Source organism: Miniopterus natalensis, chromosome 3 (assembly GCF_054644295.1).
Source record: "Miniopterus natalensis isolate mMinNat1 chromosome 3, mMinNat1.hap1, whole genome shotgun sequence".
Lineage (NCBI taxonomy): Eukaryota > Metazoa > Chordata > Mammalia > Chiroptera > Miniopteridae > Miniopterus > Miniopterus natalensis.
The window spans coordinates 23,290,949-23,318,159 of NC_142083.1; the positions used below are offsets into that span (position 1 = coordinate 23,290,949).

Below are 27,211 nucleotides of genomic sequence, written 5' to 3' on the forward strand. Positions count from 1 at the left end.
AGTTTAATAGATGTTGTACCAGCAATAACTGAGCAGAAAACCGGAATCGGAAAGCAGACACCGGACAACAGTATTCATTGCTCACAAGGCATCTACCTGGTCACTACTTCAGGTAAAGCACCATGTGAGGGATCCCCATTAAAAGTGCAAAATTAGCCCTAGCTCACTAGTTAGAGTTTCAGCCTGCGAACTGAAGGGTCCTGGGTTTGATTCCAGCCAAGGGCACGTATCTCGGCTACAGGCAACCAACTGATGTGTCTCTCTCACATCGATGTTTCTCTCTCTTTCCCTTCCACTGTCTCTAAAAAGCAATGGAAAAAATATCCTCTGGTGAGGACTTAAAAAAAAAAAAAAAAGTACAAAATTACCCTTTGTCTTCAAAAGAATTATTTTCCCCGTAAGGAAAATAATTCCCCTTGAGTTCTGTTTTCTTCATAAAGTACATGTAGCTGTGGGAAACAGGGTAACTTGTTTCCGTGTGGGAACTGGCCAGCTTTCTGGAATGCCGTGCTGAGGTGAGAGCGAGAAGCCCCCTGGTGACTCAGGAGGCAGAGGCGGCCAGAGGCCCTGGGAGTGGCTGCCCCAGAGCACATTTGCCTTTTCAAGTCCCATGTCATTGTGGATACTCGCCCCCTGCCACACACACAACAAAGAAAAAGTAGTTTGTTCTTTGTTGCAGTGCAGATGCCTAGGGGATTTTAATGCTCCTTGAGAAAAATTAACAACTGGGAGACATGTTTAATAAATGCAAATAACAATTTAAAATATAGCTCAGTTCTGTGTATTTGCTAAATAAGGGAGAGGGTGGACGGCGGGGGGGAATGAAAGTGGACAATGAGAGGGAGCGGGGAGAGAGAGCTCGAAGGAGAAGAGAGGGGGCTAAATGGAAGGAGAAGAGGCAAAGGCACGTCTTAGCTCCTTCCACTGGCTGGGTGGCTAGGACGACGGACGCTGACTTCTTAGTTCTGGAGTTTGGAAGCCCAAGATCAAGGCTCTGGCAGGTTCACTGTCTCCAGTCATTCCCTGGCTCATAAAAGGCCAGCTTCTCTCTACGTCCTCATGGTGGGAAGGTCAAGGGAGTTTGCTGGGGTCTCTTTTTCAGGGCACTAATCCCATTCATGAGGGCCCCACCCTCAGGACATTATCACCGCCCAAAGGCCCCACCTTCTAATGCCATCGCTTCAGGGATTACGTTTCCACGTAGGAATTTGAGGGGCACGCAGTCTAGAGCAAGGCACAGAGGCAACGGGGAGGAGAGGAGAGACTAAATGTGGAGATGCCGGCAGGAGCGAGGGGGGGGGTCAGGGAGAAGGGGGAAGCGTAAGACAAGACAGAGAGAGAGGTTCGTGGAAACTGTACTCTGAAGTCCCCACTGTCTTTGGAGCGGGTGATGACATGTCATTGACCATGACGGCACTGACTGCATGCTGAGTCATTCGACTTGCAAGATGTCTGAGGGGCCCATTCTTCGCCACGTGGGGTTCTGGGCGCTGGGACACACTGTGGCTCACATCCTGTGAGGTGAGAGACTTGCAGATAGTGCTTTTGCCCAAGGAGACACGATCCGTGTTCACTATAAAATTCTGGAGCTTATATTTTAAATAAGGATTATTTTACCACAGATTTCTTGTCTTTGCATTTTTAAGAATGATTAAGGATTCAAAGTGGTAGTTTGGGACATTAGAGAAGTCTCATTTTCGGTAAAGATTAAAAGGCTGCTTGGATATTTGAAAGCCAGATGGGTTTGTGATTTGATAAGGGGTTTGCAGGGGGACAAATCATTTTATGGACCTAAAGGTTACATTTTGAAAAGGCACCCATTTTATTGTCTTGCCCCCCCTCTTTTTTTTCCTCTAAAATGAAATCTGCATGTCTTCCTAGTCCAGCTGAGTCTTAGAAAGCAGAGTTCTTGGCCCTATTTTGCAGGGAATTAAGAGAACCTTTGGGTTGCCCGGCCGGGCGTGGCTCAGCGGTTGAGCGTCGACCTAGGATCTAGGCGATTGGGGTTCGATTCCCGGTCAGGGCACAAGCCCAGGTTGTGGTCTTGATCAGTGACTCTCTCATCATTGATGTTTCTTTCTCTCTCTCCCTCTCCTTTCCTCTCTCTGAAATCAATAAAGATATATTAAAAAAAAGAAAAAAAAAAGGAATCTTTGGGTTAAATGAAGGAGTGAAACTCAGTTCTTACTTTCACAACTGCTCTTATCAAAATGTCAAGCTTCTTTTCTGTTCCAGAGGAGCTGGCCATGGGCTGCCACCCCATATTTGTGACAGATGAGATGCAAGTGAGTTCAGCGAGATAAGGAGTCGATGAAGGCAGATCGTTTCTTTAGTTCAAACTGTGTGTGCCTTATTGTCCGGCGTCTGGGTGTGTGACCCTTGGGCTGGTGTAGGACCTGGGTGATGGTGGGAGTGGAAAGTGGGATTGCATCTTCCCAGAGGTGCCCTAAGTGGAGCATGGGGCAGAACCTGGGCAGTGAGTGTGATTTCCAAAGGAAACCCCCTGTGATTTCCTGTCCCTAGGTTTGAGAAATTATTTCAGTAAGTAACACTGTTTGGTAAAATAATTCGGGAACAGATATTCATTTTCCATGGGAAGCAAGATTGTTTTGAACTCTTAGACGTGTCCAATTTTCATCAGTAAAATTCTGGAACTAGATAGAAGTGAGGATTGCACAACATTGTGAATGTACTTAATGCCACCAAATTGTACACTTAAGAAGGGTCAAAATGGTCAAGTTTATGTTATCTGTATTTTACCACAGAAAAGTTTTAGTTGGTCGATCTTAGTATGAAACACGTTGCAGCAATAATTAGGTATGGGAGGTGGGCAAAGAGGAGGAAATAGGGGGCATCTGAATAGTGTCAACAATAAAAAATAATAATTAGGTATCAATATAATAATACTTTGGTTTTAAATCCATGGGAGAAATAAAGTGAAATTTCACCAAATTTGAAACAATTTGTTATTAGGCCTTTATTTTAGTATGATTTGATAATACAGAAAATTCTGAGTTTTTCTGATGCAAGAATATTAAAATTGGGAGGAAAACAAAGGGACAAAAATTACCAAGAAAAATCCAGAGCTCACCATTATATCAGGAACTAAGAAGCAAGGGCTCCTAGGAGATAAATCGCACCATTTTGGCTTATAATCACTTTGTTTGGGAAACACTCCATTCAGAGGGAATGATATCTGGTAGGAAAAACATCCTTTTAATCTTATCAGAACCAGCTCTGCACCTGGAGTTTGGAGCCCGCTTCCTCTCCCTTCATTAGAGGCTCAGTTTCAAAGCCTGAGAGGACTGTTTGAGGAGAAGCAGAGTTACACACAATCATTCCTCTCCCTTTGCAAGCTGAGCTGTGTGAGTCTGGAGAGGTAGCTGCCAGATCCCCAGGCAAAACGAGGGCTTCTAGAAAGTGCAGAAACAAACTCTTATGGTAAAATAATTCACTGATAAAGTTAACATCTTATATTGATACCCTACCATCTGAAGCATAAAATTAATTTTTCTTTTCTTTACTTTTAAGCTTTATAAACACAGAGACCATGCATGTACTCAGTAGTCTTTTCCTGTAAAGAAGAAGTTGAGTTTATTATATAATAAGCAAAGCCTCAGTAAATGTTTCCAAATTTGATCGGGGTGGGGGTGCACAGGGAATCCCAAAATTAATTCAGTGATACTACATGTACCAGGATCTTAACCTCTTACAAGTTCCTTAGGCCATGCAACGTCAACTATTTTTTAATTTTAATCCTCACTTGAGGATATTTTTTCCATTGCTTTTCAGAGAGAGAGAAAGAGAGAAGCATCAATGTGAGAGAGACACATCGATTGGTTGCCTCCCACACGTGCCCCAACAGGGCCTGAGATTGAGCCTGCAACCGAGGTATGTGCCCTTGGCTGGAATCAAACCCAGGACCTTCAGGCCGCAGACCAATGCTCTAACCACTGAGCCAAACTGGCTAGGGCTCAACTCTTTCTAATGTTTAACCTAAGACGGCTTTGCTAGTAAAGAAATACTTTCTTTATTATAATGTCTCCTTTCTTCATTATTTTTTTAACCCTCACTCAGTTACCTTTATCTGCCGTGTCTGGTTTCTGTTTCTCAAGGCCGTGTTTGTGACGTTCTTCCGCGTGTAGCTGCGGCTGGTTCATCGTCACAGCGGCGTAGTGCTCCATGCGTGAGTGTGTACTGTCATTTATTTACCCGCTCTATTGTTGATGGGCATTTGAGTAGTTTCCAACTTGGGGCTACTACAAATAGCGCTGCTATTAACATTTTGATACTTTCTTTTGATGGACATATGTGTACAATCCCATTAGGTACATGCCTTGCAGTGCAATTGCTGGGTCACAGGGTACATGGTATGTTCCATTTTAATATGACAGCCCAGTGGTGTTCCAGAGTTGTCACACTCTCACCGCACAGCAAAGGATCCGTATCCTTCCTAACCCTGCTGCTTCTTGCCCTTTTCGCTTTGGTCATTCTAGTAGGTGTGTGGTGATATCCTTTTGTAGTTTTAGTTCACATTTCCCTGTTGCCTCTTGAATGTCTTTTTATATGTTTCTTTGCCATTGGAGTGTTCTTGTAAGTGCCTGCGTAAGCCTTTGGCTCTTTTGCCCATTGTGTCGTCTGCCTTTTTCCTTGATGGTCTGTAGGTGTTCTTTGTATATTCTGGATACAGGTCCTTTCCTGAGAGATATTTTGCAGAACTTTCTCTCACTCTATGAGTTCTTCTTCCAATCTGTTTATGGTGTCTTGATGTACAGGTTTTTAATCTAATGTGGTTCCAAGTTATTTTTTTATGATTGTCATTTTGTGGGTCTTGTTTTGAAATCTGTGCCTACTAGGGTCATGAGTATGTTTTCCTGTATTTTTCTTCTGAATGACTTATTGTTTTACCATTTGCAATGAGGTCTGCTCTCCATCTGTAATTGATTTTTGTGTTTAGTGTGATATAGGGCTTAAGAATAATTTTTTCCATATGGATATCCAATTGGCCCAGCCCAATCAGTCAAAAAGGCAATCTTTTCCTCCTGCCTAGCAGTGTCAATTTTGGTGACTGCGTAAGTGTGAATCTAGTGTCCAGACTTTCTATTCTGAATCTGTTCATCTAACCATGCACTGTATTAATTGTCAGTTTTGTAATTATGATATATATTGCATTCTAAAATTATTTTCTTAGTACAAATTCACAGGAGAAGAAGCAATGATTCAAATGATATAGGTCATATTTGGGGAGCTCTTAGCATATATGATCAAATGCCCTCATTAGACTGTACATGCCCTAATAGTGTATATAGTTATTTTACTTGTTTGTCCTGAATTTTGGTTCTAGCATTTTTTAAAAAGTGCACCAAATGCACCCATCACCAGTGATATTAACAGCCACCCTTTACTCCATTATATACCAGGCACTGTGTTAGTGGTTCTCTCAATACGTCTGCATGCTTGAGTTCATGTTCCCCATTTCCCATGGTAGGAAACCGAGGTTCTGTGTGGCCATCTGACTCATTGAAAGCTGCCCAGAAGTAAGTGTCAGAGATATGCTTTCATTCTCTTTATCTGCCTCTCTACAGAGCCCTTTTCCTCACGGTACCATTGTATTAATTTGCAATTCTTTAATTACGATTTAGCAGAAACTGCTTTCTTATTGTGGGCCTCTGTGTCCCAGCCCCTTCTGCTCCTCTGTCTGAGTCTCGTACCCTTCTCAGGAGAAATGACAATTCATGGGGATTCTTACTGGCTGGGAGCCCTGCATATTTTACCTTCCCACCCACCTCCAGCCAGGGAAGAATGATGGTGATGATGTCCTTGCACCGATACCTATTTGTCAGGGACCAGTGGCTAAGGGAACTAGTTAAGCATGATTTAGAAAATTTATTGGTGAATAAACTGCCATTCCTCATGTGTAGGTGAAGAGAAAGGCGTGTGGGTAGCTGGTTTGCAGGGGAAATTGAGAACATGGCGAGAGGAAGCTGTTTGATGAGCATGGGAGATGCGAAGGCTTCTGGAAGGACTGGGCTCAAGGCCAGTGTTGGTTGACCCTGGTGGGAATTCTCAGGGACATGTTGCCATCCTAGAAACAGGCTCCAAAGGAGCCCGAGGAGCAGATTCTTTATCTAACATACATATTCTCTCTCTTACACACAGAGAGGCACCCACAGATCTCTCCCTGTCGCTCCCCTACACACTGACATATGAGATCTTTGCCAACAGTCTAAAAGGAATTTGGTAAAAGAGGCTCCATCTCCTTCCACGGCCTGTGACATATGTGCCTTGTTCTGAGCTGAGTGGGCAAAGGCAGGAGGAGGGCGGGAGGTGGGCTGAGCTCAGCAGAGGCCTAGCGCCCTCTTGCACCGGCTGCTTTGTTATGTGATTACCATGCATTGTGTAATTTTCCCCAGCAGATTTAATGTCATTTGCAGAAGAGGCCTGCGATGTGTAGCTAAAAGTATGGAACATGAGGTGTCTAGATTTGGGGAAAAAGGGATTTGGAAATAATCCCCTGTTGTTGGAGCAGACTTCGAGGGGCTCTTCTGCTGTTTAAATGCAGGATAGTGTTGCCCTGAAACCCAGGTTAGTTAGTACTGAAACCTTTGAGCTCCTCCAGATGCCAAGGGACAGGAAAGGAAGCGAGGATACAGAAGGGGCTCTGATTGTCGCTCATCTTCTGCGTCCCGTAGACCTTACACTCACATCTGTGGACAAACAAGAATGAAAGCGGCAGGCTGCTCGGAAGGACAGGCAGTCCAGCAACGCTCTGAACCTGCAGGCCGCCCTGGAGCTCCAGGTGTGGAGGGACCCTTTACACTGTCATGTCAAGGTGGCAGAAGTAAGCCATGGCACACCTGGAATCCTCCCTCCCTCCCTTATAGTCTGTCCCCTGCACCAGAACATGGTTGCTTAACATTTTCCTTAAATGTCCATGAGATAAGATACTCCTCCAAACAAGCAGAAAGAAAAAAGAGAGTGAGACAGAGTGGCTCAGGCTGGGCTTGATGAGGTTTGTGCTGATTACGGAACTCGAGCTTTTATTACTTAATGCATTTACCAAAATAGGAAGGAGGGAGTCAAAGTTGTTCAAGCAAGAGCATAAAATCCTGCCACGAACCTAGGGGTGTGCCTCCTGCTTGCATGAAGACAACTTCTAAACATGAAGGAAATAATCTTTTGTAGAATTTACGATGTTCAAGCCTAATTGCATTCTGACCAATTATGTTCTTTAACCCTCACAACCCTGGGATGCAGATAATATTTCCATTTTACAGATGGGGAAACTGAAGCTCAGAGAGATGAAGTCATTTGCTGAAGATTGCCCTAGTAGTAAAATCTGAAGGTATGATTTAGTTTAGGTCTGTTTGGCTCTAAAGTTGATGATCTAAGGTGAAGTCAATTTTTGGTCTCAAATATCATAATAGTCTTCAGGACCTAAATTTTCATTAGTCCTGTACACAGTCTATGGTTTGCTTCATGAGCAGCAATAAGGCTCTATTCAAGGTCATTATCGCCTTCACATATTCCCATTCTTGACAAACCTTTTCAAATAGTTTAAAAGGCTGGTTTTCAAGTCATGGAAATGGAGGTAGTCTCATCTGACAGATGCAAATTAAAACCACAATGAGGTATCACCTCACACCTGTCAAAATGGCTACTATCAACAAGTCAACAAACAACAAATGCTGGCAAGGGTGTGGAGAAAAGGGAACCCTAGTACACTGCTGGTGGGAATGCAGATTGGGCAGCAACCATGGAAAGCAGTATGGAGTTTCCTCAAAAGATTAAAAATTGAACTACCATCTGACCCAGTGACCCCACTTCTAGAAATATATCCTAAGAATCCTGAAACACTAATCAGAAAGAATATATGCACCCCTATGTTCATAGCAGCACAATTTACAATAGCTAAGATCTGGAAACAGCCCAAGTGCCTATCAGCAGATGAGTGGATAAAAAAGCTGTGGGACATTTGCACCATGGAGTACTACGCAGCTGTAAAGAAGAAGGAACTCGTGCCCTTTGGGGCAGTATGGTTGGACCTGGAGAATATTATGCTAAGTGAAATAAGCCAGGCAGCGAAAGACAAGTACCACATGATCTCACTCATATATGGAATAAATGAACAAAGTAAACTGATGAACAAAGTAGATCCAGAGACATAGAAGCATGGAACAGACTGAGGGATCTCAAAGGGAAGGTGGGGATGGGGAGTGGGTGGGGAGAGATTAATCAAAGAACTTACATGCTTATAAGCATAACCTACGGACACAGATATTGGTATGGGAAAGGCCTGTGGGTGGGGCAGATGTGGGGTGGAGGGGATCAAGGGGGGAAAAAGGGGACATCTGTAATACTTCCAACAATAAAGAAGAAGAAGAAAAAAAAAGAAATGCAGGCAGTCTCAAAGTTTCTAAATGAACCAAAACATTCTTAGCGGACTGGGTAATTTTTACATGCGTTGTTTTATCTCTGAACTTTATGGTAATAGAGCAATTGACAGCCTCACCGTATGCTCAAATGTGGCAGGAGATCCATTCTGAAAGAGAAGAGAAAACGCACTCGGCACATTTGTGTGGCAGATGAAAACGCCTGCTCTGTGCCAGCAGCTGATAATCCCAGGTGTTCTGCATTCGCAACTCAACCCAGATCTGAGACTTGGAATTGAACTTCCCAGAGCTTTGGTTGAACTCTCTTGGTTTTGTCTCATTCCACACAGAGTGTCCTGAGAAACCTGCTTTCCCAGGCCTTGGCTGCAAATGGGTTATAAATGGGTTTCTTATAATTTAAGTACATCTGAATCCAAACAAGTCCTTGAAGTTTTGAAGGTGCTGGGCCTGCAGTTTCTCAGATGTCTGGAGTGAGGAAGGCATGCCAAGAACAAGACACTCCAAATGTCCTGGCCGTGTGAACAACACTTGACTGTGGGATGGACAGGAATCACCTACACAGGGAAATTAGGGTGGACAGTCCTCAGAATGCGAGGACCTTAGGGGCTGTGTAGCAATTTCCCAATTAATACTTCCCATTACTAGGAGTACATACCCAGTGGAAGTAGCTGAGCTTTGTAGAAAGTGGATATAAAACCAAAGGCTTTAAGTAACTAGCCCGTAGCCACACAAATCAATGCTGGAAGCTGAGAATAGAAACCAGTCTTCTGACCTCTAGCCTGAGACTCTATCCATCATCCCTGTCTCCCTGGGACTAAAATACACCCTTTTCTTTAAAAAACGAATGGAACCAGCATGAAATTGAGTGTCATTACTGTAGTTGTCATAGCAACCAGATTTAGAATTCAAAATATAAACTTTGATTTTGTGTATATTTGGGAGTGGGGGTGGGACTGGGGAGAGAGTGGTAACCCCCTCTCCAAAAAAATAAACTTTAGTTTTTCTATGACTTGAATCCTAATGCTAGTACAAAAAATTTTAGCAATTTGAGTTTTAGAATTTCCAGACAGATAAATATAACTTTCTCTCACAGATTTTTTTGCTGTTTTTCTTACTTTTTAACAAAATGAACATTCTATTTTAATTCTATAGTTATCTTTATAGCATTTAAGGTTCTTTAGAAACTTGGTGATCCAATATGTAATTAGTACATTGTATAGGATTTTAAAGAATTTCTAGCCAAGATGTAATTCTATGTATCATAATAATGAATAGTCAAGGTTCTTCATTTATTTTGTTTCTAGAGTTGTATGATGATTACTTTGAAAATGAAAGTTGTTTCCCAAAAGTAGCCCCTAGTGAAAGGACTTTACATCGAAAGAGATTATAATTATATGCAGCAGAGACTCTTAGTTGCCTCTCAGTGTCTACTTCTCCCTTCTCCTTAGTAATAAGAACCCCAATTTTTAAAAATCTCTTTGTCATCAAGCCCACGTCCATCAAAGCTAAATGTGGCCATTTTGGCCAAGAAAATGTAAGTTGGAGTGTTTAGTGCAACTCCTAGGAAGTATCTCTAAAGAAAGGAGGGTCACCCTCTTCCTCCCTGGACCATGGCTGTGATGGCTGGGGCCCTGGCATCCATCTGGGACTCTGAGGTCATGGGACACATTTTGAGAGGTAGCAGAGGTATTGGCTGGACAAATTCTGTGTCTTGAAGATTTAGGGGAGCAGGGCTATGTATTCCCTCACTGCCTGCCTCTGGACAGCTTTTCTATTTTGTGTAAACCACTGCCAATCTGGGCTTTCTGTACATTTCAGCCAAAGCTACTCCTATGGGATACATTTAAAACAGTATTATCATTATTGATTGTATTATTCTATTAAAATTTAAACTTTGAAGGCTAAAGGAAGGAAATAATCCATCTGGTTTTTTAAGGCTCCCTCCCATCCACATCCCAAACAGCTTCCTGCCTGGAGCCTGCCATGGGAGTGGTTACTCATGGCACAGGCAAGAGGAGTTTGCAGCCATCTCTGCAGAAAGCAAACAGCCTTTGATAGCAAAGATGTACACCTAATAAACTGCCTGTCCAGGAAGTGTGGGGACTGCCAGCTACTTCACCAAGGTGCCATCTCCAGCCACGAATCGTCCCCAGTACCTCGATACAATTAATTTATGATCATTACTGACCTTGGGTTTAGAACAACCACAGGATGGGCTGCCTAATGCAAGTGGGCGAACACAGGCCTAATGCACTTCTTGTCTGCTCGTCACTGTCATTTAGTCCCAGCCTACATCCCCAGAACAGTGCAGGGGAGGCCCAGTGCTAGGTAACTACTTATGTTAACTGGTTATGGCCCCTTGTGTTTAGGAGCTGATCATCTTGGGAAAATGCAGAAGCTATCTTTATTAGATAACAAGTTACAAAAGGGTCTTGTTGTTAGGGAGACTGCGTCTCACATGCCTTTCATTTCCTGGAGCAAGTGGGAGAAACAGAGCCCCTGGCTGTGGCCTGACCTTGGGATAGAGGTGGAGGCGATTGTCCAGAAGTGGACAGTTATTATTAACCTTCCCAGATGCTCTTCGAGTCAAGACCTCACAGGAGCAATTGGCAGCTCTGGCACAGACATACCACTATCCACCATGCACAAAAATTTGAGTCATGCACAGCAAATCACAGGATGATTTTCACTGTCAACACAATTTACCTTTAAGATGGGAAAATCTAACAGCAAGTAACCTTTCAGGTGTCTTTTGGTACAGTAAAAGTGAGCAGCAAATAGGCAAATATTTGCATTTCTTTTGAAATTAAAAAACTCTTATTTCAGAAATAGTCTTTAAGGAGAAAAAATATTTTATCAATAATATTACCTAAATATATGACCTCTGCATGAACCTAAACATGCATTTATTACACAATGCTCTAGAGGTTAACCATTTAAATAGTAAAATGTACATTTATATATGAAGCTATGTTACAAATACTAATACAGAACCATCAACTTAAAAGCTTAGCCTCTAACAATTTAAATAGCAAGAGATTGTTGTTGCAATTCAGTGATCAAGCTGGTCTGATTTTTGCATCTGAGAGATTTTATTCCTAATCATAATTGTGGTTTAAGGGTTTTGTGGGGAGAGATTAATATCTCTTTTCCTTGAAGTCTCCAGGTGATGATTTAACTGAACCTTTTCTCTCTTCCACCTTGTTTTACGCGATTTAGCAAGTGGAATGCAGGTTCCCTTCAAAAAGTGTTTGCTCCCAAAATAAGGAGGCCAACTAGTTGTTACAGGTCCAAAATCTACTGACTTTGGAAACATTGAGCATTGCCCAGTCTCCCAACGTGCTATTTCATAATTCCAGTGCATTGCATGTTGGTTACACTTGCTTAGATACAGCTCTGGGGAGTCCCCTTGCAGGTCATTTCATTGTGTTTGGCTGTTTTTGCTGATTTATAAATGTTTAGAAGAAAAAGAATCTGGTTTCTGTAGAGGCAGGGTTATAAAATGGAAAACTCACCAGGAGGGGAGATTTTTGAGTCAGTTTCAAAGAAGAAGACAAAGGGTCAATTACCAGTCCAGGTTGAAGAGTCCCGGTGACACAAACACAAGGACAGCAGAATTAAGAGGGAGGGAGAAAAGCCTTAGAGTTGGAATGGACTTGGCATTGGAAGCAATAGGAGTGTTGAGGTCAGTGGCATCCTAGAGGGAAGAAAAAGAAAAAGTACAAAGTAAAAATATATTTTGGTCAAGCTTATATTTGAATAAGCATTACTTGGGCATACTTTGTTATTAAAGCTTGTATTTCTTTTACTTTGTGCTCTCAGTGGACTGTGCTGTTTAAAGAACACCTACTTTAATGAATACATGTTTTATCTTCTTAATAAAAGGCATGTGAGCTCCTTGACAGATGAGCTGGGGAAATCACACTCATAGTTTATTCATTCAATGATTCAACAAAATTGAGCAATATGTATTTTTATATCTGTATATTTGACTTCTGAGTGATTTCCATCTTTGCATCACCTTGAGTAACGAATACAATATTTTGATGCTTTATAAAGATTTGTGAAATGTATTAAATTTTGTAGGAAAAAAAGCACACATTCATATATAACTTTGTCTCACTTGAGAAAAGTCTACTGTCGGATTAGACAGCTCATGTGATGGTTATCTAAAATATTAAAATGCATTTGTAGTGCTACAGAGCTCACCTGCCCAGGTTCAAATCCAGGCATTGGAATTTATCAGTTGTGTGACTTTGGGAAGCGTACTTAATCTCTCTGGGCCTCAGTTTCTTCATCTACAAAAGGGGGATCCTTGTAGATGTACATCAGATGGTAAAGATGAAACATTGGAACACTGAGAATGACAAGTTTCTACCTTGCAGGTGTGTCTGGGTTCAAAGCCCAAGGCTTGTCCTGCCAGAAGGGTAAGGAAGGAGAACATTTCTCCATAGGACTCCATTTGGGCTGGCTTTGGGGGAGCTTATGACCTAACGTGGCAATAAGAAAATATTAAAAAATTATGAGGAAAGGTGCTTCTAAATGTATAATGATGGTTATGAGATGACAGAGAACCTGTGATAAGTGTTATTTGTGATAGCTTTCTGAAGAGTAGAGGGTTTCAGCTGAGTTTTAAAACTACAGTCAGATTTAAACTCAGTGTGAGTTGTACATACCCACAATCCCCAAATTTCAAATGCTCCAAAACCCATTCTATATATAATTCATGTGGCTAAAAAAAAGACCTCACATACTTTTTAATGAGAACTTGACATGAACTGATGTGAGGCTATTCATCTTTTTTATTATCCCACGTTATGACTTTCTAATTTCTCTGCAGAAATATTAATGTGTTTGATTCTAGGATGCTGTCCTCTATTGCTGTTATATACCAGTTATCTTATTGCTATACAATGAGTGACCCCAAACTTATGGCTTAAAACAATAATGACCATTTATTATCTTCCATGATTCTGTGGGTTGATGGGCTCAGCTGGGCAGTTCTTGTACTTCACCTGGGGCAAGCTGTGGGCTACTGTCCTCTGGAGGTTCACCTGGGTTGGCCCTTTTGACATGGCTTACTCACTTGGCCGGCAGCGGGGCTGAGCTGGCCCTTGGGCTGAGATGTCTCAAGTCTCCTCCACAGCCTCCTCCACTCCATTTGGGCTTCTTCATCATGGCAGTTGGATTTTGAGAGGGTGAACTATAAGGACATGGAAGAAAAGCTACAGATTTCCCTGTGCTCAGAGTTTACAGTGTCACTTACACTGCCTTCTAGTGGCCAAAACAAGTCACATGCCAGCCCAGGTTCAAGGACAAGGGAAACGGACAAGGTCTCAGTGAGAGAAGTAGCAAAGAATTTGTGGCCAGTGTTAAGTCAAGACAGGATGTTCAGTACTCCATGGTGTAGGGACCATATCACTTTTGTAAAATGTGATATGTAAGAGGTAGATGTGCTTTTAGTCCAATCTGGTGCATGCTAATGTGGAAATACACCAACATCATGACTGGCATTTTCAAATATTTTTCCTAAAATATTTGACTGTTTCCCTTTCCATATGTTTAGGTTAATATCCAAAATGTATTACCATAAATTTAAATAATTGCAAGGCTGTAATGTCAAATGTCCTGTTAAACATTGAAAACTTACAGTAAAGCCTTAATGTTTTCTCTTTTAAATATCTCCAATGTATCTAAATTCTAAAGTGATTTGATATCCACTATCAACTATTTTTAAATTACATGAACAAACTATTTTTGGCAAGAGAGGTTTTACATCATTTCTTTTGCTCATGAAATTTCCATTTCCATTATACTTTTCTACAATATAAATATGGGAATGTATTTAAATTTAATTTTCTAAAATACCACATGATATTTTAAATACCCTGCTCTACATTTTGAATAATAACTTCTGGATTTAGTTATCATTACAATAATTACCATTGCATAATGGAACAAAAATGAAAATATCTCACAAATTTTGATAATTATATGAAAGAACATAACATTTTATTGAAAAAAAAAATCATCTTTAGTTAGATGGGTAATTTTTTTCTTGTTATTCTTAATTTCTTTTAGTTTATATGTCTCTAACTGAATATTATTTATTGCTAAAATAAAAAAAAGATTCAACATCAATTAGGTTTGTATTTTTCAGTTTTATAAGTTCAAGTGCTTAGGAAATTTAACCATGTAAGTAGATGGGAATGGAAGAAAATCGTCATAACAGTGTCAGTCCTTTGAACCCTTCCAAGCTGCACTCCAGAAGCTGTACTATATCATCAACAATTATTTTGAATGTTCTATCAGATGGCAATTCAATTAAGTTTCTCCCTCAATTTGGTTTAAAGCAAAACCCAGGAAACCGATCTGATTTATTATACAGTCACGAATACGGACTTCTCTCTTCGTTTCTCAAAGTGTGGCTCTCTGAGACAGGCACATGGGAGGTTCAAGGAACAGTGACAGGTATGCTTTTGTCCAATAAAATGGCTTCTTTCCTCACTGCAAAAGGACTACAGGAGTTATGGGTCCCCTGAGTGAGTGGAAGTCAGAAGGAGTTGGGGAAAGGGAGGTGAAGACTGCGGTTTCTAAGTCTGCGAGTCACTGCTCCGCACCAGGAAAACCAGCTGAATGTTCTCACTTTGACGCATAGAGCACTGCTGAGGGAGTGGCTCCCTGGTTGACCAGCAAGCCACAGCCCTTTGAAGACATGAGTAACCAGGTGGACATGTTGGAGGTAGAGGTACAGAAGCAGTTCATACCATTTGTTTCCCTTTGAAAAATCTTTTAAAAATTTCTATTTGAAAAGGTTATAGGTAATGAAATTAAATATTTTACACAGGCAGAAATATAAAGTGAGACTTTGTATCTGGCATCTGGTAGGAGAAGATGAGTATTTTTGAAGGAAGGAATGAGACTGTTGGAAATTATCTGGATTCTTTTCTGGGGAATAAGTTTATGAGGTGATTAGATTTAATACTTTTATGGTGTCTGAGAGAAGTGTGTGATTGCCACGACACCATGTTTGTGCTCAGCCCCAAATCTTGAGTATAGACGGAAACTCTGAAAGTGGGCACAGCAGTATTAATTGGATGAATTAAGTGTTTCACAACAATGGCTTGAGAACTAGAGTACCAATTGTTTGTATAGAAAGATGGAGTCAGATGGTTAATAATTCAGTGCTGTATGTAGAAGTTACCCCTTGAATTTAAATAGAATCAACATAATATTGACATAAAATGAAGGCCAGTGTTTTTAAATATATGGGAAACAACTTTTAAAATGTATTATCCCACAAGGTGATTGTGGCAGAGAAAGCTAGCTATGAACCCAGAATGGTGCTCCTTCTTCCATAAGATAGCGACATTTTTTTGGTGGTGGTTGTCCAATTTAGGACAACTTCTAAACTTGGCTTTATATCCAGTTCCGGCCATGAACCAATTCTCCCCAATGAAATGTGAGTGGAAATGATGTGTGACACATCTTAGCCAGGGTATTTAAGAGGCAGATAAGCTTTTTCTACTGTTTCTTGCCTTTAAGAAACAGGATAGATACTCTGAGGGGTCAATCACAGTATCCAGGAATGTTGATGCCAAGGGATGGAAGGTGTTAAGGTTTTCGAATCACAAGTTAGAGGAAAACTGACTACTGCCCAGGAAATTTTCATTGGACTGTCACATGAACAAGAAAAAAATTCTATTATATTAAACAACCAAAATATTGGGTTTATTTGTTACAGCAGCTAACATTGTCTTAATAAAACAGTGGTATGGATTGAAAATATATAGAGATCAAAAGTCACTTAAATAAATTAATGCATAGTAGGTTTATATTTTATATTTAAGGGAATATAAAGTGTTTAAACCTAAGGTATGTGTGTGCTTAAGTTTTTCTTATTAGCTTTAGGAGATTTGAATGTGCTTCCTAACTCTCAGGACGCCACTCAGACATGCTAACTTTCCAAGCACCTGCCATTAAAAATGCCTGAAGCTGGCACAAATAAATTATGGATGACTATAAAAGATTTTTTGGAAAAATGTTGTCACTCCAGCATGTATCAGAGAGAGAGAGAGAGAAAAAAAGCTAAACATGCAGCAAAATGTCATATTATTAAAATGATTAAGAATTAGCAGCAAAGTCAGAGTGATGGCATTGACTGAGACGAAGAGCAGTCATCATCTGACCCTGACATCTGTTAACTGCACTTGGTAGTGCAGCCCTGGACAGCGTGTTGGCATCTACGACTGGCAGTGGAAGAGCCTGACTGGCTGGGGCTTGCCACCCATCCATCTTCATTCAGCCTTCCTTCCCAAAGGCCAAGGTTATTGATGCTCTAACAAGCACACTGACAGGCTTTATCAAACTTCTGTTCAGAGCCCACTGATCACAGGAGGGCAACAGCTTTCCCTGCAATTTATACAAATAACTTTGAATATGTGAGTTTTAATGCTGATTTTTTTTTTTTTTTTTTTTTTAAAGAGGGACCTACTGAAGTCTTCATATTTTAATTTGTGGTCAAAAGAGGAATAGAACATGAGTACCCGTCTGTCATATCCCTTCTAACACTGACCTATCTAAAACAGAAGAGAAACCAAGTACCATTTGAATCAGTTATGGGCAGACATTGCACTCTATATTTACAGATATTCAGCTAACACAGCTTTTACATTTTGCTTCGTCTTTGAAGAAGTCAGTTTTGATTACTCCCAGAGAAAATTACATGCCACACATATTAACGGTTATGTAGAGTGTAAGCACGTTCTAATTACTAGGATTCTCCCAAATTCAAAAGCATTAAGAGTTTTTATAACATGATGATTATAGGCAAACAATAGCAGGGCAGGCAACCATCTCACTTCAGCCCACATCTCAGTCTGTAATCCAGATGTTTTGTTTACATGCCGCCAAACCCTTCATCTTTCAGATTCTTTCAACTTTAATTGACAAAATCTTTTAACCATATTGACCTGATGCTTCCTAGGGCCAGCACTGCTTTCTTCTCCGTATGCAAATAATCAGCTAAACAAAGAGTTGGATAATTCCAGAATCTCTCCATCAGTTTTCACTGTATTTTGCTGCAGAAACAACCCTCAGATCTCTGTTTTATTTCTTACTCACATTTGATGTCATCTGTGGGTTGGCTTCATGTATCTTTATTCTAGGACCAAAGTGGAGGGAGCAGCCCCTTTTGGGGACATGTCACAGGGCATGGCTGAAGGAAAAGAACAAGAGAGGTGATGCAAACACAGCCCCATCAAAGAGAAAAAAACCCTGCTCAGATGTAGCATACCTCCCAGCAGCTCACTGTCAGCACAAAGCAAGTCAGAAAGTCAAGTGGGGGCAGGGAGGATAATCCTTTTACTATAAGAAGGAGCCAATAGTTGGCGATGATAATACAAGCTATTCCAGTGCACTCTTGTGGTGACAAATATTCCCTTACTCCCCTCTGCATGCCAAACACCTTACCCCCTTGCAGAGAGAAATACCCTCCAAGTCCCCTTCGATCGAAGTCCAGGATTTCCTCTCGTCTCATCTCCCTATCAGGTCAGCCTCTGATTCCTCTTGACCTGGCGACTTCGAACAGTAGCAACAACAAACAAACAACAAAAAAGTTATCTTTGGAGAAAAATGGCACAATAATCATGTCCTTTTGTCAAGGGGAAGGAATAGGAGGCACACATTGGTCACATCAGTTCCGCTGGTAAAACTTGCCAGGTCCCCCAACCTGGGGTAGGGAGCTGTGTTTCTTTAATCCTTTAGCAGAGTTGTTGATACACTACCTGAGTGGACTTTAGCAAGGCTCTTTCCAATGCTGTTAAAATGCAGACAGCTTCTTTAGCAAATGTTCCCCTTGTGCTTTAAGAATTCCTGGTTGGCTTTGGGGTGTTTCCTCAGTAGCAGCTGGGTAAGGTGTGCTGATATTTTTAATATTTCCACTCATACAGAAGCCCACAGATGGACATGTTATGTATGGCACAAATATCTCATTGTAACCTTAAACATCCAATGGGAAAATTTGTGGTCATTTTCAGGTAGTGATTATGGTTTTTTTGTTTTAATATGTTGCAGCTCTTTGTTTTAATATGTTGCAGCTTCAAAGGTAGAAATGATAACTCCCTGGTGTGCTTCTCTTTCCATTTCGTATAAAAATGGAGAAGCAGCCATGTCCCTAATCCATGGCGAACACTACAAAACTGGGGAACAGACCCAGAACAAGGGATGTAAAACTGAAGGCTTCTTCACAGCTAGGGCAAATCCAAATTTCAGAATCAGGACTATCAAATAAAGGCATTGACCTTTACGGGGGGTACTGGAAAGTGGAGGTTGGATCAGATGAACTTACTTTATTTCCTTTTTTTTTTTTTTTAATATGTTTTTATTGATTTCAGGGAGAGGGAGAGAGAAGTAGAAGCATCAATGATGAGAGAATCATTGATCGGCTGCCTCCTGCACGTCCCCTACCAGGGACTGAGCCTGAAACCTGGGCATGCGCCCTACGGGAATTGAACCATGACCTTCTGCTTCATGGGCCGATGTTCAACCACTGAGCCACACCGGCCAAGCTCAACTTCTTTTGACTCTCTTATCTTGCCCCAGTAGGCAACCTTGAGAAGGCCCATAGATCAGACAGAATTTTGGTTCAGAACCCAAATAATAAAGGAACACAGTGAGTTCAGTTCCATGGAAGTATAGTGTGGGTGAAAAAAGGGCCACATGCTAATCTGACAAGCTCAGAGAAGGCCCAAATAGTGGCCTTACGAACTCAGAGACCTAAAGTCACCAATAGGATGGTAGGAAATTAAAACATTCTAACTAAAAGCAGTTCATGGCAGGTAGACATGTCCTAGGCCTGTATCTTTCCTAACAAAGTTCAATCTTTACCTTAACCGAACCTGTTGTCTTTTTTGCATCTACAATAACATACCTGATAACAGTAACTTTGGAATATCAAAGTAATTTCTTTTTTCTAGACCCCCCAAAGCACAACCACCACACCACAAATCCCCTCATTGTTATTATTATCCTGTTGTTAACTGTTAAGTATCCTATACGTACCAATGTAGAAGAAGTATGTGTCTATTATTTTACTTTTTATCAAATCCCAGAGATTTCCCCTGTTTCGCCTTCTCCTGCCTCCCTAATCTATCACCAATGGATTTCATGTAACCCCCTTACCCTTATGACTCCTCTTTTGGTTGTAATGTATAAAATAAAGTGCAACACTGCCATTCTCTAGAGCATTTTCTCAATCTCTTGAGATTTTGGTTTCTGGTAATTGTCATCAGTTTGGTTCAAATAAACTCATAAAAGTTCTTACAGGTTTGGGCATCTCTTACATTGACAGTAGATAGAACTCACTCTGCAGGATCAAAAAGGGCCAAATACTGTTACAGGTGGAAGTAGAGTTCTTGGGGTGGCATGAAGAAAAGAATTTCCCAAGGATCCCATGGGAGGATGGGATTTCATGGAAACTTCTATTGATGATGTAAAATTAAGGGAGTTCCCCTCCAAGGTCCCATCTCTGTCCAACTCACCATGGAAGAAGTCCAATCTTGTTTCTAGCAGGACCAGAATAAAGGCCACTGCCCAGAATTTCTGCTCCATATTAAAGTCCAGTCCAGCATTTGGCTAGCTTAGCTTGTGTTCCCAGCTGCAGCCCATTGCATGTGGGGTCTCAAGGCCAATGGCCAAGCGGCTGCTTAAGGCCACATGGCTATGGAGAGACAATGCCCAAATGCCCCCGTGAGTGGGAATCCCAAGCAAGAGTGAGCAAGAGAGCACATGTGAACAAGAGAGTGGGAACTCTAGGAATTTTAACCAGGAGCCTCTTCAAACAAATGAATTAACTTCAAGATTTCATGCGCTTCTGATGGGGTCCACCTCCTAGTCAATTCATTGTTCCCCAAACGTCACTGCCCATGTGCCCATTTTTCCCTTTGTCCTGTCCTTTCCCCCAGTGATGTGCAGGGAATGGACTGGTGCTTCCCTGGGGAGTGTGACACTGCAGCTTCCTGGTGAAGCTGCCCAGAGGACCATGCTTATAATGTCTGGCCTCCCCTTTGCTCTTTTCTTATTATTAATATTCACTAGCTAATTAAGATGCTAATACCATAAAACGTGGCTATCCCAAAAGGAGATTTTCATTCAGCTCATCCCTACTTCTGACGCTTAATATACCTGGAGACCAGAAGAAAGAGGAAGTGACGTGAGACTGCCTTTATCCATAAACCTGAAATGAGACCTGAGCTCCATGTTTCCGAATGAAGGGGACCAAAGTATTGCCACCCTGAAGCTGCCTTTTGTGTTATTGATTTTAAGCTGGTTATTAAGAAACAAGAGACTCAGGAAGAACCTTTGACCCTCCCCCCTTTCTTGCCGAAGAGATTCAGACAGAAAAACCTGCTTCAGGAAAGAAATTTTAGGATGTTCACCATAGTCTAAATAGCTTAATTTGAATTAAGTATGGTAAATAGAGGATTTCTGTTAGGGGTCTGTTAGTTAATACCCCTTTGTCCCATTGTTTCTGAGTCTCCAGCAAGGATTTTCCTGCCCTGTGTTCCACTCTACCTGTAAATGGCCCATTCTCACTTCTGAAAGCTAAGACCCTCCATCCCTCCTCCCTTTTCTCCACTGTCCAAAATGCCTTGTATACGCAATGCTGCCTCACTGTCTTTGGAATTGTCATGCTTGTGTGAATTCCCCATGAGGATGTATTAAAACTGTGATTTTCTCCTGTTAATCTCACTGTTAATTTATTAGCCCAGATAGAACTTAGAAGGTGGGAAGAAAAGTATTATTGTTTTTTAGCTCCCACACTAATCAGACTCAAAGGATCAGGCCTGGCGCTCAGGGGTCTTGGGAAAGAGATAAAATCTGCTTTTAATGCCTCTCTCCTATTCCCTCCCTCCAGGAGCCCTGGGCATTTCTCCGGTAACAGCCTCTTCTTTCCGACCCCCACCTACCCCACCCCCATCATTCCACCAGCACAGGGTCGCTCTGCACAATGCCTGCATCTCAGGTTCCCTGGGGGAGCAAATCCCCTTAGAGCCAATCACTGTCCGCTTTAACAGAGGGAGGGCTACTTGAAAGTTTTCGGTTAAAATGACCCAGGGCCTCTGATGACTGCGTTTGTGAAATCAACTTTCATATGTTGCCTTTTTTTTCTGCTCAGTCACCTTCTGACCTTCACTGCTTTCTGTTTTATACTTGACAAGTGACACTTCCATCACTCTTTCCTTCGTGACTTTTTCTACTGTCTGGGGCCAGAAGCAGAAAGATGCTAAAGCAAACTTAGTGTTAAATAATGTTTAACCCTTGCAAAATTTGCCTTCTAAAGAGGTCCAAACAGATGGAAATCCTTGTCCTTATGAAGCATACTCTCTAGTGACAGTGTTATTTTAGTTATAAAAGTAAAGATAGTTTGTTATAAGGCGATAGGTGCCCTAGGGTGGGGGACAGAGCTCAGTAAGGAAATCTAGGGATTTGGGGAGGGCGCTGAAATTTTAAATTCAACAACCAGGTAGGTGTCACTAAGAAGGTGGCATGTCCACAGATTTGAAGAAGGTAAGAAAGTGTTTGTAATAACATTTCCGACTGCATTTTTTATGTTTGACTGCTGACAGCTCTCAAACCCCGCCACTCCCCTTCTTTTCTCTCTCACCCAGCGTGTGGGTGAGGCAATGGTGCCAGGGGAAGTTCAACCATGTAAGCGCTGGACTCGTGCTGGAATGGCTGTGTGACCTGGGCAATCACACGACGCCCCGTGCACAGATTGTCTCCGCATTTGGTTTAATGCTCCGCTGTCGACATCTTGAAATGCTTAATTCACTTTGAGAGAGGGCCGGTGTTTTCATTTGCACTGGGCCCTGCAGATTATAGAGGCAGGCTTTTCCTTTCTCCAAGATCTGAAGCAGAGCTCCCAGGAGTTCTAATGACAAACTCAAAGCTGGCCTCTCAGGTTATTAACCAAAGTCCCACTTGTTAACTTCTGGGGTAATTGTCATAGTAACTTTTGCGGTATATTTTGCAACAATCGTAGATTCACAAGCAATTGTAAGAAACTCTTCAGAAGGATCCCAGGTATGCTTTACTCCGTTTCATCTAATGCTAACAACTTGCATCAAAAGTGTCTTTCTCAAGGTAGGAAGATAGAGCGTCATTTCTGGAGAGGATGTGGAGAAATGGGAACCCTAGTGCACTGCTGGTGGGAATGCAGACTTGTGCAGCCACTGTGGAAAACAGGACGGAGTTTCCTCAAAAAATCAAAAATGGAACTGCCTTTTGGCCCAGTGATCCCACTTCTGGGTATATATCCTTAGGATCCTAAAACACCAATCAGAAAGGATATATGCACCCCTGTGTTCATAGGAGCATTATTTACAATAGTCAAGATCTGGAAACAGCCCAAGTGCCCATCAGTAGGTGAGTGGGTAAAAAAGTCATGGTACAAATTCACAATGGAATACTGCGTGGCCACGGCATGGATGGACCTGGAGATTATTATGCTAAGGAAAATAAGCCAGCTAGAGAAAGACAAATATCACATGATCTCACTCATATGTGAAATCTAAAGAACAAAATAAACGGGCGAACACAGTAATGCCAGAGGCGTGGATACGTGGAACAGCCTGCCAGATCTCAGAGGGGAGAAAGGTGGGGGGGACGGGGGAAGAAAAATACCTTCTACAGCAGCATTTCTGTAATAGCTTGTTAGTTACATTTAAATAGTTAGTTAACTGGGCCTCTTTATACAGTTTTTTCTGCCCACAAATGTTAGAATTCAAGCCATTACCACTACTCTGTGCAGCAAAACTTTAAAAAAGAGTCTACACTCCTCCACTTCTTCTCTCAGATGTTTGTTCCTCCAACCCCCGTGAGCCCCTGTCATCAATTCACGGGGTTACATCCAGTGGGTGACTCTCTATTCAGCTCACTTCTCAGCAGCGTCCGTGGAGCTGATTTCTGCCTCTTGCCCGACCTGCTTCCTTCTCCTGGCGTCCAGGACCCTGAGCCCTCTCTCCCAGCCTGCCTTCTGTCCCCTTGGCCACCCCGAATCCCTCGCTGGCTCCCCCTTTCCCCTGGGTGCTCAGCCCTGGGGCACACTCCACACTCTGCTCTTCCCCACCCCTCCTCTCATCTCGCCTAATTCCCTGTGGCCTGGACCCCCAAGCCCCTCTTCCGTATTTCAGACGTGCCCGTCCTCACTGCCCACCCGAGGAAAACGTCTGTCCTCGCTCTAAGGCTAAGAGAATCAACTTTGTTAAACCAAGATGAAAAGCGGTACAATATTATTGAGGCGTGATCACCTGGCCTGTTTCCAGTCGTTGCCGAGGACCTGCTAACCTGATTCTGCGTTTCCTTCTAGGTCACTTTTTTATTCTTCTACTTTGAGGGCTTCAAGAATAATTTGAGAGGCCCGTTTCTTCTCTGCCAGCATGAAGTATGTATGTTTAAACTGGATTTTCTGTTTTTGCATTATTTCCAGTCACCTGTAAGGTGTTAACATTTTGAATTAAAATTTATTTTTTAAAATACCCTGCAAATCTAATCAGCTTATAAAATGTGAAAGTTGTCTTTTTTCTTTTCTTTTCAGGCCTATTCTTCTAAATTGAAGGCAGGAGAAATGGTTCTTTTTTATATATATGAAGCCTATTCAATGTCAATTCTCCAGTCTGACTCTTTAAATTGGTGATTCAGGTTAGTAGGAAAGAATTACTATAAAAACAACCAAGTGAAAATCAACCAGTTTGTGGTCCTGTGAAAATGTTGCTCAGAGCCCAGCTAGCCCTGCCCAGCATCACTGCCTGCACAAGGCAGCCAGTTAACCAGAATTCCTGATCAATCAGGAAAAAGATTTTTCACTAAATGGGGAAGAAATGGAATCGAAGTAGGTTAAACCAGTTGAAAGTGGGGTCTATTGTAAAATACTGACAACTATTGGCACTTTCATCTGGTTTAACCTAATACGTAGGGGAATGATATGAAGAGTGATGAGATGCTAACTAACAGAACAACTCAGAAAAAGGTGATTTAGAACCAAGAAAAAAGAGAAACAAAGCAGAAAGTAATGAGAAATGCCATTCCTAATAATGGGGACCCGCTCAGGGGACACCTGGCTGGGAGGGGCCCACCTGGTCACAGAGCCTTCCTCCCCCCGAGCATTTTTCCAGGTGCACACATCAGGGAAATGGGAGAGGAAGCTCTAGAGTCAGGGAAACCCAAGATAATATTGTCATAACAACGGCTTTCCCTGTCCTCACTAACTGTAAAGTTAACCATATGAATTGTGAAACTTTCAGAAAATGCAAAAATTCATAATGGAGAAAGTGATAATCACTCATCTGTGTACATACTTCCTGTTGTTTTTTTCATGCATACTTGTGTAAACTACAAAATTAGAATTCTAACCTTTACATGTTGTTATACAACCTGTGTTTTTTCACCTATGTCATAACACCATGGCAGCTCTGGCTGCTGCTTTTACCTGAAGACCTCCGGTGTTTAAAGCCTTGTTATTTTGGGTGTCTGTCATATACAGCTCAATGAAATCCTTATAACTCTACAGAGTAAGGTTAGGTCATTCCTGATTAATTCTTTCCTGGTCTTTGTGCAATGCTTTGTTAACAGGTCTAAGTAAATTATGAGTTATCTCAAAAGAGTGGACTAAACTAAAATTTATAGCCAAACCGTTGTAGATGATGTGACCCCAACACTGTCTCCTCCCCCCGCCCCCCCCCCAACTCACACACTTTTACTTTGAAGGTGAGGCAGGGAAGGGTAAGTCAGATCCCCTTTCTTGTAAGGAGTTAGTGGAAATAGTAGAGCCTCGGAGTGGGAGGACTGGTTCACGTGCCGGGAGGCTGGGTCTCAGATGCAGTTCTGTCCCCAGCTGGCCCTGTGAATCTGGGAAGGACACCTTATCGCCCCAGACTCTGAGTCTTCATCTGTGTGATGAAGGTTAAGATCAATGATCTCAAAAATCCCTTCTGGCTCTCAAATCTTATCTTGACATTAACAAAGTAATATTAATTTTGCAGTTTCATAATCTGCAATTATACATTCTCATCTTCAACTCCATCTGCTTGCCGACCTCGGGACTGTGAGCCATTAAACTTGGAATAAAAAATGCTTAGAAGTTACGTTTGCCATTTCATTATAAAATAAAATTAGAGTGCCGAGAGTGTTTTGTCAGTTCAAATTAACATTTGGACACAAGAAAGCCCTGATGTGTGTGTACCAAAGACAGCCAGCTGTCTTTTCACACTCCTGCTGAGCTCAGTTTTTCTCAGAATTGGGGGGGGGGGGGGGGGGGAAGAAAAGTCACACTTCGAAACCAAATGAGATTCTCATTTAAAAAATTCATATAGTTTGGAGGACATTTTAATTTCCCATCCATTATTCTAAATAAAGAGAACCCTGGGGCCCTGGGGCCTGTAAGGCTCGGCTGGAGCACTGAGATTTGTATGTAGCTCCTTGCTTTACATCTGCTCTTTACCCCAAGGGGGGAATCGGTCCTGGCAGGTATCCTTTGCTCGAGTTATTTCTAGACGTGTTCAGTCAGCCTGATCCCAACCTTTTAACTCTAAGGTCCATGATTGCCTAGCTTGGTAATGCCTTTTGTGAACCTATACCTTGCAAATCCTTTTGTCCCCAGTCTCTAAGGAACAATATCCTGACAGGCAAAGGTCTCTTCTTAGGAGAATCAAACTCTGAGCAGACTATGTTTAATGTGACTTGGACAAAACTCAAGACTGTCCTAAAATGTAGATTTTCCTTAATGTGTCAACTGGGGAAAATGAGCTACGGAACAAGACAAATGCTTTCCCCACACTAGGTAATGACATTCTCTGAGTTACAGCAATTTACTCAAATCCTTAGTATTTTTGTCACATTTGAAAATTGTTAGAAATGATCTAACACAGCAGCAATACAGTCACTCATTTTCTTTTCATTCTACAAGGAAACATTTTTGAGCACCTGGTAACATAAACCACTATGCCAGGCACAAGAAGATAAAATGGGGTTCCTGTCTGCAGAGCTGACGTTCCAGAAAACAAAATTCCTGAGAATGGAGACTGCAGGGGGAGGAAGTGATAGGGATCTAGTCATGGGAAAGGCAAGCTGTATCTTAACTGTGATTTGCTTTCAGAAGATAAACACGCAGGCTGTGTTGCTAATATCCCTCTAGACAGTGGTTCTGAAGGCATGGCCCCTGACTCAGAGTGTCAACATCACCTGCAGACGGACTGCACGATGCCAGTGTTGGGTGTCCCCCAAGGCCTAGTGAATCAGAAACACAGGAGGCTTTTGGGCATCAGTTCAAGTTTAACAAACCCTCCCAATGATTTTGAGAAATGCTGTAGTTGGAGCACCACTCTTCTAGAGCTGGTATCAGCAACCTGTGGGCAAATGTGACCCTCCGCATGCTTTTTAGTTATTGAAACAACACAATTCGCTTGTGTATTGTCTACAGTTATAGCAGAGACTATGTGGCTCACAAAGCCGAAATATTTACTCTCCGGCCTTTACAGGAAAAGCTGGCCAAACCCTGGGCTAGTGCACAGTAGAGGCAGGGGTGCCATCTGATCCGACCCATGCCTCCTGGCTGTTGCATCATAGGGGAAATGACGTCACCTCTCTGTGCCCAGTGTTGTCATCCAGGCAATGGTGATAATCAGGTTCCCAGCACTTGGAGTTATCGGGGAGGGGGGGACAGGTTAATAAGAGTTTAAACCTCTGAGGCCAGAGCCTGGCAAGCAGGAAACTCCATGCATGTCAGCTCCACAAAAGACATATTACACGACACTTCACTG

General features: G+C 42.0%; 1 long non-coding RNA gene across 1 annotated transcript; it reads left to right on the forward strand.

Moving 5' to 3' along the window:
- LOC107540541 (uncharacterized) lies at nt 1–24,089 on the forward strand. Its single transcript, XR_001603526.2, has 3 exons — nt 1–112; nt 23,764–23,838; nt 23,992–24,089. It is a non-coding gene; the product is annotated as an uncharacterized LOC107540541 (long non-coding RNA).
- Nucleotides 24,090–27,211: the final 3,122 nt, after the last annotated feature.